This window comes from Sinohyriopsis cumingii, chromosome 11, assembly GCF_028554795.1.
Source record: "Sinohyriopsis cumingii isolate HCF-2022 chromosome 11, ASM2855479v2, whole genome shotgun sequence".
Classification (NCBI taxonomy): domain Eukaryota; kingdom Metazoa; phylum Mollusca; class Bivalvia; order Unionida; family Unionidae; genus Sinohyriopsis; species Sinohyriopsis cumingii.
The window spans coordinates 16,686,191-16,698,938 of NC_142971.1; the positions used below are offsets into that span (position 1 = coordinate 16,686,191).

General features: G+C 34.2%; 1 pseudogene across 1 annotated transcript in view; it reads right to left on the bottom strand.

The window, feature by feature from the left end:
• LOC149787664 (sodium- and chloride-dependent GABA transporter 1-like) overlaps nt 1-12,748 on the bottom strand; it is a 72,598-nt pseudogene that overhangs the window by 23,674 nt on the left and 36,176 nt on the right. Inside the window, exons 5-6 of the transcript XR_016424084.1 lie at nt 3,055-3,233; nt 2,394-2,528 (exon numbers count right to left, since the gene is read on the bottom strand). The product of XR_016424084.1 is annotated as a sodium- and chloride-dependent GABA transporter 1-like (transcript). The remainder of the gene's footprint in view (nt 1-2,393; nt 2,529-3,054; nt 3,234-12,748) is intronic.

A 12,748-nucleotide genomic window follows, 5' to 3' on the forward strand; every position in this document is an offset into this window, starting at 1 on the left:
ACCTAACAGAAGCTGACTGATAAATATTCTGTTCATTGTTCACTAAAAATAGTTGTTTGAAGATTTCTGTTTTTAGTGTCTTCAACCATATCAGGTGGATCAGAATCATCTGCATAAAACTAAAAAGTCTTTAAAACAAAAAAACTTTCATCAGTCTTTGACAAGTTGTTTTTGGTTCTCCTATTGTTAGTAATGACATCTATATTGGATGAAGAATCATAATTATTTTGTACAAACATAATAGAGTTCATGCCAGTATATTTTCTGTCAAATCTGAATAAGTTCTGTTAAGTTTTTATGAAAACATTTAAAGGCTTTTCAAGGTTGTTTTTTTTGTAATAGTCACCGTATTGGAACATGGATTGTTGTCATTTGTAAAAAATATGAAAAAAACTCTGTTGAATGAATGTTGAGAAGGTGTCATAAGAAACTTTAAAAAAAAATAATGACAGTCGTAATGAACGGCAGATCATTTGTATATATGCCAAAAGTTCTTATGCCGAGATGCTTTCCTTAAAATGGGGTCAATGTCCATCCATTACTTTTGAAAAAGAAGTTGATAAAAGGTTTCCTAATTTTAGTAACAGCAGATCGGCACCATTTTGTACACATAATTAAAGGCACTGATTCCAGAATCATTTTGTACAAATAATTAAAGGCACTGATTCCAGAATCATTTTGTACAAATAATTAAAGGCACTGATGCCAGAATCATTTCTGTAAAACTTGGTTAAATATTGTCAAGTAGTTTTTAAGAGTAATTCACTTAGAAGTATATTCCTCTTTTCAGTACTGGTGGCCAGATTGGATGGTCAATCAACACATTTCATACATATTTCATACATATTCACAGGCTTTTGTTTGTGTAGGGATGCTGTCAACTTCAATCAACACATTTCATACATATTTCATAGGTTTTTGTTTGTGTAGGGATGCTGTCAACTTCAATCAACACATTTTATACATATTTCATACATATTCATAGGCTTTTGTTTGTGTAGGGATGTTGTCAACTTCAATCAACACATTTCATACATATTCATAGGCTTTTGTTTGTGTAGGGATGCTGTCAACATCAATCAACACATATCATACATATTCATAGGCTTTTGTTTGTGTAGGGATGCTGTCAACATCAATCAACATATATCATACATATTCATAGGCTTTTGTTTGTGTAGGAATGTTGTCAACTTCAATCAACACATTTCATACATATTCATAGGCTTTTGTTTGTGTAGGGATGCTGTCAACATCAATCAACACATACATATTCATAGGCTTTTGTTTGTGTAGGGATGTTGTCAACTTCAATCAACACATTTCATACATATTCATAAGCTTTTGTTTGTGTAGGGATGCTGTCAACTTTAGACAAATTCTGTGGCAGTCATTTAAAGATATTTGGAAATAATTCCAATATTTAATGACAGATCCAAACCACAGATACACAATTTTAAACGTCTTTACGCCAGTATGCTTACTGTCAAATTTAGCCTACTTCCATCTGCTTTTTATAATGATGGTTCTTTCTAAAAATTACTAAACATTTTTAAAGGCTGTTAGTATAAATTCTACATGTTTTAAAGGCATGGATGCTTTCTTACAAATCTAGACAATTTCTGTTAATTAAACCCTATTTTATTACAAGACATATGAATGGCTTTTCTGTTTTTATAGCCTCAGCCTTTTTAATAATAGGTCAAAATTATCTGTACAAACCTGTGACGCCTTAATGCCAGAATACTGTCAGTGAAACTTTGTCACATCTGTTCAGTAGTTTGTGACAAAGTTCAGAAAAGCAAAATGTTGACAGGTACATGTCACAGGAATGAGACAGAGCAATATTATATGGTCAGATGACGAGACAGAGCAATGTTATAAGGTCACATGACGAGACAGAGCAATGTTATAAAGTCACGTGACGAGACAGAGCAATGTTATAAGGTCACATGACAAGACAGCAATGTTATAAGGTCACATGACGAACAGAGCAATGTTATAAGGTCACATGACGAGACAGAGCAATGTTATAAGGTCACATGATGAGACAGAGCAATGTTATAAAGTCACATGATGAGACAGAGCAATGTTATAAGGTCACATGACAAGACAGCAATGTTATAAGGTCACATGACGAACAGAGCAATGTTATAAGGTCACATGACGAGACAGAGCAATGTTATAAGGTCACATGATGAGACAGAGCAATGTTATAAAGTCACATGATGAGACAGACCAATGTTATAAGGTCACATGACGAGACAGAGCAATGTTATAAGGTCACATGGCCTCATTGTCAGGAGAGCTAATAATTTAAAAATTGCAAATTGGAGTTGTAAATAAGAAAAGGAAGCTTTTATGCCATCCATATACATGACATAGACTTTTACCCTTGGATCAGCTAATCTGTAAAAATCCGGTTTGAGATAGTAAATGATTCCGTCAATAGAACCTTCAAGTGAAGCTCCTCGGATCAACAGCACTGTAAGCATCACATATGGAAAGATAGCTGAGAAGTATACAACCTGAAATGACAGAAAACCAACTGATTTGGAAACATAAGCAGAAATCCATTTAAACCACATCATGACTAAAGGTAAACATTCCATGCCTTGTATCCTCCTAGCTGGATTTGGTTTGTCATACAGAGCCTGAAACAGACGAATCCAAAGGTCAAAGGTTACATGTGGTATGACAGCAGATGATACATTTTAATCTCATCGTCCTTGCATACTTCAACATCATAGTTGTACTGCATATGGCATGCAGCAGCAGGAATTAAAAACACAGACCTGGCACTGGTCCAAAAACTGATATTATGAAACAGAGTCTGATCTATTATCCACAACCTATATTTATATGCTATCTTATTTCTGATTGGTTGAAAGTGAATACTTTGTCAAACTTTTGGATCTTACTAATCTCCTGGTAAATGCAAGATTTCTCAGATTAGTTACCAACTGCTGTCCATGAAGGCATGCTATGAAATTTAAATAAAACAAATGTGTCAGCAGTCAATACAGCCTAATGTCAAAAGTTGTTGGGGTATACCTTTCCAAGGCTCTGAATTCCCTTGAGAAGAACGAGCCACACGACAACCCAGGAAAAAAGCAGGCATAGCACCAACTTCCAATTAAGGGTACCAAACTCATCGAGAGATGAAGACTGTTCCAGGACAAAATATCTGCATCAAAAATAAAATAAAACTGGAATAGTGGGCTTCAAATTACCTTGCAAACTGTTGAGGCTTCTAGAAAAGAAAATTAGTTTACATATGTATGTCTGTGGGTAGGTAGATAAAATATAAACACTGATCAAGTAAGAATATTCATTTTTTATTCATTGCATTTACCTTAAAATGTTTATCACTGAGTATCAACTGCTTTTAGAGTTGTCTATTAAAAATTGTCATCTTTTCTACTGAGAATGGCCACAGAGTGACAGTTGACTCAAAGTAAACTAATTCCATCCAATTTTATGCAAGATTTAAGAAAAATCTAATGTTTTCAAGTCATTAATGCCTCAAGGTAAGTACAGGCATGAATATCATTTAAACTAAACTCACACTTTGAGCTCCAGTTGCCTTGACATTTTGACCTTCAAGTATATAGAAAGCTGGCTCTATTTGAGGGTAGTTTCCTTAAAAAAGTTCATTTAAAATAGAGTGCAAAAAATATTTAGCATGTGCACTGAAAAGCAAACTTTAGGCTATGGAGATATTAAGCTCAAAGTTTTAGGACCACAATCATTAGAGTTCATCTTTATTAAGATTTAGTCCATCTTGAAATTGAGTATAAGTACTTCAGTAAATGTGATTCATTGTGCAGAAACCAAAGTAACAATTAGAGCTTGTGTGACCTTGACCTTTATTATTTTGACCCTTTGAGTTGTACTGAAGTTTTCCAGGTATTTATAAAACTATTTTTTTCTGGTGTTTATCATTATGCTACATACAAGTCATCATAATATTTAAACATACATGTGATTCTACTTGTGGTAGGCCAAACATACCATTTTAAAGGCTGTCTACCACACAGACCATTTTATAGTGGAAATAAACAGCTTTTGAAATTAAAAGAATATTTTAAATATAATTTAAAAAAACTAACATGTTCTATCAACACATTAGATAACCAGCCAGAATGGGTCAGTTGGTGCCGAGAACTGTTCCACCAGCACAATGACCTGTGTGATGATGCATGGCAGATCAACAGAATTGTTCATGAACAGTCAACATGTGTACACAAGAATCTGCTAACTGATTACCTTATTGTTGGAATATGGGGGTGGGTGGAGGTTAAGGCCAAATGCAGGGTGTCTTTTGAGGTATTACAAGTAACAAAGTAATAGAAGGTGGTCATGATGTCTTCTGAGTCTTTGAAGAAAATCAGCTGACCATTTGTGGAAGGGAGATAAAGTGGAGAGACCAACCATAAAAAATTATTTCAGCAGCCATACTAAAGTAAGTATTTTGATTTTTTTACTATGTTTGATAGGTATTGTATTGTGAAAGATGTTTTAAGAGGAATATTTAAGGGTAGCTCTTGCATTTTTTTTCTTCAGTTCATGGCAAAAAGCCAGAATTTGTGTTTTCTCCCAATGCTAAGAAACCACTGGCTAAAAATTTTACAAGTTCAACAGTGCCTGGATATCTGTGTTTAAGTTTGTGCAGGAAAGCTCCTGTGTTTACATTGTGTGTTTCAAAGGTGTGCATTTTTTGCGTTTTATCCATATAAATTAAGTTCAATCCCTAGATAAAATATATTAGCTAACAGTATATTACAAAATAATTAATTTTAAACTTGGGATAAATTACCATATTTATAAGAGCATAATTACAGAATGTATTTTTGTATTTTTTCCTTCTTTATTTCAAGTCTAAATCAATCTTTATATTTTTTTTCAGTTTACAGTGGTTAAACCTGCCAAGAGATTTTTGTATCTTAGCCATGAAGAGAAAGAAGTCCTTGAGGATCGGACTCAAGAATACATCTCAAGCCATGAAGAGAAAGAAGTCCTTGAGGATGGGAATCAAGAAGACATCTCAAACCCAAGTCAGGAACTTAATCCAAGGAGTGAGTATAACTTGAAGGACTACTGGAGAGCAGTCAGCAACCTTACAAAACCAACAACAGGAAAAAAGAAGTTAAAAGTTCTTTGCAGGCTGAGCATAGTTTTGAAGCAAATCTACTAATCACAATTTGCAAGTCTACTGGTTTAAGATCCTGGTTCTGTCACACATATTTTGAAACCTGAATTATGTTCCTTAACCTCAAAGGCATGATTACCAAGTGCTAAACACCTAAATCATTGTAGATATTATCAAGATGTACTTAGATGCCATATATGGACTACACCCATTGATACTTGCGGCTCAAGTTACTGTGCTCACATATTTACGTAGTGAAAAATTATTATTTATGACATTTGACCTCCAAACTCAATTAAATCCATAGGTATCAATATTATTATTGTGCACTTTCAAGTCCATATATTTCAAATAGCATTTCATTAAAGACCCTAAATAAAGTCATACAAATCTGATTATTTCACAGATGAAAGATGCTTCTGACATATATCTCCAAAACAAGGTTATCAAAGTTCACCTGTATTGTGTCTGAAATTTAATTTTAGCACAAAATGCTACATTTTGACATTGAATCTTCACTTGTACAGTAATAGAGGTCTGATTATGAGATTTTACAAAGATACTTATCAGATATACCCACATGCCAAATATTATTCAGATCTACTGGCATTTGTTAATTTGAACATGTTAAAGTGAAATCATGGTTTATAACCTAAGTTGCAATCAATAACCCCAAAGTAATTCAATGCTGATAATCTGATTTTCTACAATATGCCTTGAGATGTAAATAAATGCCAAGTTTGGCCACAATCCATCAGTAGTTTAAACCATACTTAGTGAACTTAATGATCGAAAGAAAGAATAAAAAAACAACCTTAGAAACATTCACTGATAATCAGCCTAAATTAGCAAGCTAATACCATGCAATTTCACTACCACCAGATATGTAATGCAGCAATCAGAAATATTACACAAGTGGCCATTGCTTACTATGTTTACTATGTTTAATAAATAACATTATGTGAAATTACATACGTTCACTTTCATTTTTGTGACTTGTAAATTGAGATGACTTCATATTGGCTGAAACTACCCAACATTTTGTTTAAGTTTGAACTTAACAGAAAAGTTTATTTTACTTGCAATTTCTTTATAATCTACCTATGACACCCTTTTTGAGACCCCACTGAAGTGAGCAAAAAGAACACACTCCTTTCAGAGACGGTTATCACATGGGCAATGTATGTACCATGTTTGGTGAATTCCCATCCAGCAGTTTAGGATTTGAAAAGGCTATGGTTAGAAGGGCAGACAGACAGATAGTATATCATGTTATCTTCCTCTAAATCATAGGGATGAATAAGTAATCTAATTAATATACTTCAGTTTTTAAGACTAAACTATTAATTAATTTCCTTATTTGATTCATATGATGGAAACAATTCACAGACTACCAACACATATTTTCTTGAGCTTAAAAGTAAAATCAGGAGGTTTTTGTTTTAGTTAAATTTTGAATCTTTCACACCTGTCAACCCAATATTTGTTTCTATAAAATTCAGCAGCATATTTTACATAAAACTGTCCAGAAGTTATGTTTCAATAGAACAAAAAATTTGCTCACTAGCGAAAGAGATTCTTGATAGGCTATGAAATGAACACTGAAACTAAAACGACTTATTTATCAGTTAAAATCTTTGTAGTTTCAATGGCTAAATGGTAATTTAAAACAAGGGTCCAAGAATGACACTCTACTGCCCAAAACAAATACAAGATAAGACAATTTCTCCTTTTTATCTGCCGAGTGTGGAGGCAATTTTTACTTTTCTTGAGTGACAGGAGTTTCAAATTAGCTGCTGTGGCATTCATACTGGGCAAGATCAGAACCATTTTTATTTGTGACAAACTAGACACCATTAGAAGACTTTCGGTGAAAATCTCATGTTGATATGACCATTCATTCAAGAGAATTATTGACAATATTTCAATATATATTCATTGTGACAAGATTATTCATGATTAGTATTCTGTTGAAGGCTCATGTCAATATAACTTTCCATTAGCAACAATAATAACATTTTCAAGATGTGAAATGGATGTCAAGTCGTTACCATTTTGGTACCAATTCGACAACATATCTTCTAATAAAAACACAGTTTTTATAAGGCTTTCCATTCAGGAAACACAGTTTTTATAAGGCTTTCCATTCAGGAAACACTGTCTTTATATGACTTTCCATTCAGGAAACACAGTTTTTATATGACTTTCCATTCAGGAAACACAGTTTTTATAAGGCTTTCTATTCAGGTTTTCCTTGAGTCTGAATCATTATTAAGGTACAAAAGTGTTCTTTAGCACATGGCATCCAAGAATCGGAAAGATCTCAAATGGGGAATTTAATTAGATAAATACTTTTTCTTGACACCAGCCATAACATAGTTGTTTTTCAAGTCAAAACATTTAGATGTTTTGAATGCTTGATGTCAAGAAATACATCTAACAATGATGAGTGGCACCAATTTCATTTAGAACCAACTAGACATCATCTTCTGGTGCAAATCCCATGCAAATACAACTTTCCATTCAGAAAACAAGATTTTCCAGATTTCTGCTTTTGCTGGCCATACTGGATGTCTTGAGCAGCAGCATTTTCATTTAGGATCAACAAGACCTTTAGATGAATGTGTGCATAAAGCTTCTTGGAGATCTTACAAATAGTTTAGTAACAAACTTGTGCCAATGTATGGATGGACACCAGATACAAACATCAAATGACTGTCAATAGTCCACCCATTATGCCCCATAAGCTCCTCTGATCTATGACCACTAGAGCTAAAAATTGCAGATGCAAAATTGATCTGATGATATGTGCATCTCTAGGTCATGAGTAAATAAACTGTAGGATTATTTAGATCAAAGAACATACACACAAGGAACAATAGATGCTGGAGAATAACAATGGCATACAAACACAATGTACAATTCAGGCTGGAGAATCACAAATGGCATACAAACACAAGGTACAATTCAGGCTGGATAAAAAAAAATGGCTTACAAACACAAGGAACAATTGAGGCTGGAGAATAACAAATGGCATGCAAACACAAGATACAATAGAGGCTGAAGAATAACAAATGGCATACAAACACAATGTACAATTCAGACTGGAGAATAACAATGGCATACAAACACAAGGTACAATATAGGCTGCAGAATAACAAATGGCACACAAACACAAGGTACAATTCAGGCTGGAGAAAAACAAATGGCATACAAACACAAGGTACAATTCAGGCTGGAGAATAACAAATGGCATACAAACACAAGGTACAATTCAGGCTGGAGAATAACAAATGGCATACAAACACAAGGTACAATATAGGCTGGAGAATAACAAATGGCATACAAACACAAGGTACAGTATAGGCTGGAGAATAACAAATGGCATACAAACACAAGGTATAGTATAGGCTGGAGAATAACAAATGGCATACAAATACAAGGTACAATATAGGCTGGAGAATAACAAATGGCATACAAACACAAGGTACAGTATAGGCTGGAGAATAACAAATGGCATACAAACACAAGGTACAGTATAGGCTGGAGAATAACAAATGGCATACAAACACAAGGTACAGTATAGGCTGGAGAATAACAAATGGCATACAAACACAAGGTACAGTATAGGCTGGAGAAAAACAAATGGCATACAAACACAAGGTACAGTATAGGCTGGAGAATAACAAATGGCATACAAACACAAGGTACAATATAGGCTGGAGAATAACAAATGGCACACAAACACAAGGTACAGTATAGGCTGGAGAATAACAAATGGCATACAACTTCATCACAAAGCTCATTATACTGTATATTTTGTTCATCCTTCTGTCCTTCTTCTGTGATGAATAATTTCCAAGCAATCTGATGTATTGTAAAAGTTTATGACATACATTTTTTCAAAATAGATGATGTGGATGTTGTAAGACTTCAATCTAAATTTGCCTAAAAAAACATCATCAAAAGAAAACAATTTACTAAACAAACTAAATAAATAAATAAATAAAAAAATAAAAAAATTAATAATTAAAATACATTCAAATTGGTGAAATGACATTTAGTGAACACACAGGGGGATAACATCCAATTAGATGGTAATTGGGGACAAGCTGTCTATTTGGATTGTTTTCCCAACATTTGACCAGTGATGTCATATGTTATTTAAGCATTCAGATATGTACCAAATCCTTGGGTATCTAGCTCAGTATGATTACCAAAGCATTCAAATGATTAACCAGGTGCTCAAAGTGAATGCCCACTGTTATAAAGCAAAACTGTATACAAAATGTTTGAGATGAAATGAAAAAGGTTTATCCAAGCAGATTTTGTTCAAATTTCTTGTGGAAACAAAAGCAAAATTAAAGTAGGTACTTTAATCTCCATAACAGCATAGGTGTAGGAAAGTTTCTTACCCAAAACCGGAATAGAGCAAATATACTGGAAGCAATTTTTCATGAGTACTGGATTTAAGAGTAAATCTGACCATAAAATACAATAAGATCACCAGCAACATTGAAACTGAATACTTTTTATGGATAGCATGAGATTAAAAAGGTCACTGCAAAGTTTTTACCATGGAAAAGATAAATTTTTTGAAAACTGTGGTGTGTAACTTTTCTTTCCATTCTTGCTCATTAGTTTCCCTATCAAATTCCAACTTAATTGTACATTCTAATCTTTACATTAGTGTAATGAGATTTGTATTCATCGAATTAGCACTAACTGACCACCTCACATTTGTCATCTATGAAAATGCAGGTACTTGATTAGATAATTTTAAGCAGCATTCCCTCCTGAAATCAATATCAGACTAATATGACTGGTGTGTTCGTAGTGGTCTACAATTACGTTATGCATGCTCAGTTTTTGTGGACTGCTTTGGTGGCCTAAGTGGTTAAAGCATCCACCTTAGATGCAGGTTTGAACCCTGGCTGAGTCATACCAAAAGATTATGAAAATGGTATGCTACCTTGCTAGGCACTGAGCATTAAGACATTAGTGTTATAAGCCTGGTGTGAGGAAAATGTAACTGGGTGGGACATGATGCTATATGTCTGTGGCATGATGCCCATGTGCTATACATCAGTATAAACTGCCACACTACAGACATCATAGCAATATGCCTGAAAAAATATTAAATCTATGTTAAAAATCCAAATCACACACACACACACACAGACAGAGTTTTTATGAAACCCACTAAGTTGGTGAATAAAAAGAGTACTGTATACACACAGTGATGTGGAGATTTTGAACAAGAGACTTGCTTATCTTCATTTGTAATCACACACTGTATTATGATGGTTGTTATCATTTTGATTTAGTCTTGTACACCTTTACAAGGTAGATTGTGGGTATGTGAGAAAGCTTGCCAGTAGCTTCTCATGGGTCAGTGGTTCTTCCCGGGGTTTTCCTGGGTTCTTCCTCCGCCATTAATACTGGCTGCTATGCATAGCCTATCATTTGCTGAAAAATGGTATTAAACCCCACAACAACAACAAGAAGGTACATTAAACTGTCAGGCACAAATCATCTGGAAGTAACACTGTGTGAGAACACTTCCTCTACATTTGCTTTATTCCTTTACTTAATTATCAGTGTCTTCTGTGCAATTACATTTGCCATCCTGACCTTTTCATCATTTTTGTTATGTGTAGGTTCCTAACAATGTGCTGGAACACACCCTTGATTATTTACATTTGGTCAGCCTGATGAATATGGTGATTCTTGGAGTCCATCCTCTTCTGCATATTACGTGTCAACTTTTGCAAAATATTTTGCATTAGTAGGGAAACTTATTCATGCCATGCCTTTACCTCAATATACAAATGTTTGGCAAAATAATAAAGTTTTTCATTTGCCTTAAATGGATTTGTTTGCATGTGTGATTTTGAATTTTAATGTAGTCTAGTACTTGGGCATCATGCCATAGATGTGTAGCATCATGTTCCACCCAGTCACATTATCCTGACATGAAGCATCATGTCCCACCCTGTCACCTTATCCTGACATGTAGCATCATGTCCCACCCAGTCACATTATCCTGACATGAAGCATCACGTCCCACCCTGTCACATTATCCTGAGATGTAGCATCATGTCCCACCCAGTCACATTATCCTGAGATGTAGCATCATTTCCCATCCTGTCACATTATCCTGACATGTAGCATCATGTCCCACCCAGTCACATTATCCTGAGATGTAGCATCACGTTACACCCAGTCACATTATCCTGACACCAGGCCGACCAGTCCTAACACTAACCTCTTAATGAGGTGCCCCAAGAAAGGCAGCTGCCAGTACCATTTTTGTAAGCCGAGTCTCAAACCCACAATCTTCCGCATCTGAGGCATACACACTTAGGCCACTGTAGCATTCTGAATTTGTTTGCACAAGAACTAGAAGTTTATGGTCAACAAATTTTGTGAAATATCTTCTTTTTATGGAGTTTAAAGACATTACACCACCATAAAAGAGCACCTGCTTATAGATGATACATTTTAGTGATTTTTAGTCATCATATAATGGACAACCAGTCATAAAGAACAACCAGTCATAAAAGACACCCAATCATCATCAACATCCAGTCATAAATGACAAATCTTTATTGAGTCTAATGACATTTCAACTCCTTATAATGACACCTGTCATAATGAACAACTTTGAAGCCTAGTGATGTTTAAAATCAATATAAAGACACCATGTCATAAAGGGCATCTAGTCATAAAGGAAAACTCTTTATGGAGTCTAACAGCGTTTCACCTCCACATAAAGACACCTTATCATAAAGGACATTTAGTCATAAAAACACACACACACACACACACACATTTAAAGGTAATGGAACCAAATGAAAAAGAAGAAAGAGAAAATATATTTATAACTTGCCTGAAGTACTCTTCACTAGGTGTATTTCTTTTTGTGACATTCAGCAAATCCTGAGCTGCAATATTGAAATTTATCATTTTGAATCAGGTCCATGAAAAAAATATCATGGTGAAAAATTTCTACAATAAAATGCTCAAACTAAATTAGGATATAAGTTCTTGCCAAAAAATGCTAATTAATATGCCTGGTTCTACATCAAAAAAGTGGTCTTCATTTGGAGCTAAAGTCCCTAATTATAATCAACAGAACATAAATATCTGACACTAACAACTGTTACCACATCATTTGTTTGTGACAAAACCTTTTTTCTTCAGGAAAACATAATTTCAAACATAATGACAACCCCTTGTGTTCCAAAGGCCATTTCTCATTAGTACAAAGCCTGTTCCCCACCCCATTTATCTCACTTAAGCAGTCAGCAACAATAATACTTGGAGGGTTAAAATAATTATCAATTTATACAAGATCCAATGGAAGAACATATTTCTATCGACATTTACTTTTATTTTCACTTCTATTTTATTAATATAAAAATACTGTTCTAAATAATATTTTTCTATTTTCTTTCCCTGATCCATCATTATCAAATTTATATTACAAACTGAAACATTACTGGCAAAATTATTTGTGTAATTTCCTTTTAAAAATCATTTTCTATTATTGTATTGAGGATTACCATTATTGGAGCAATATCAAAGGGAGAT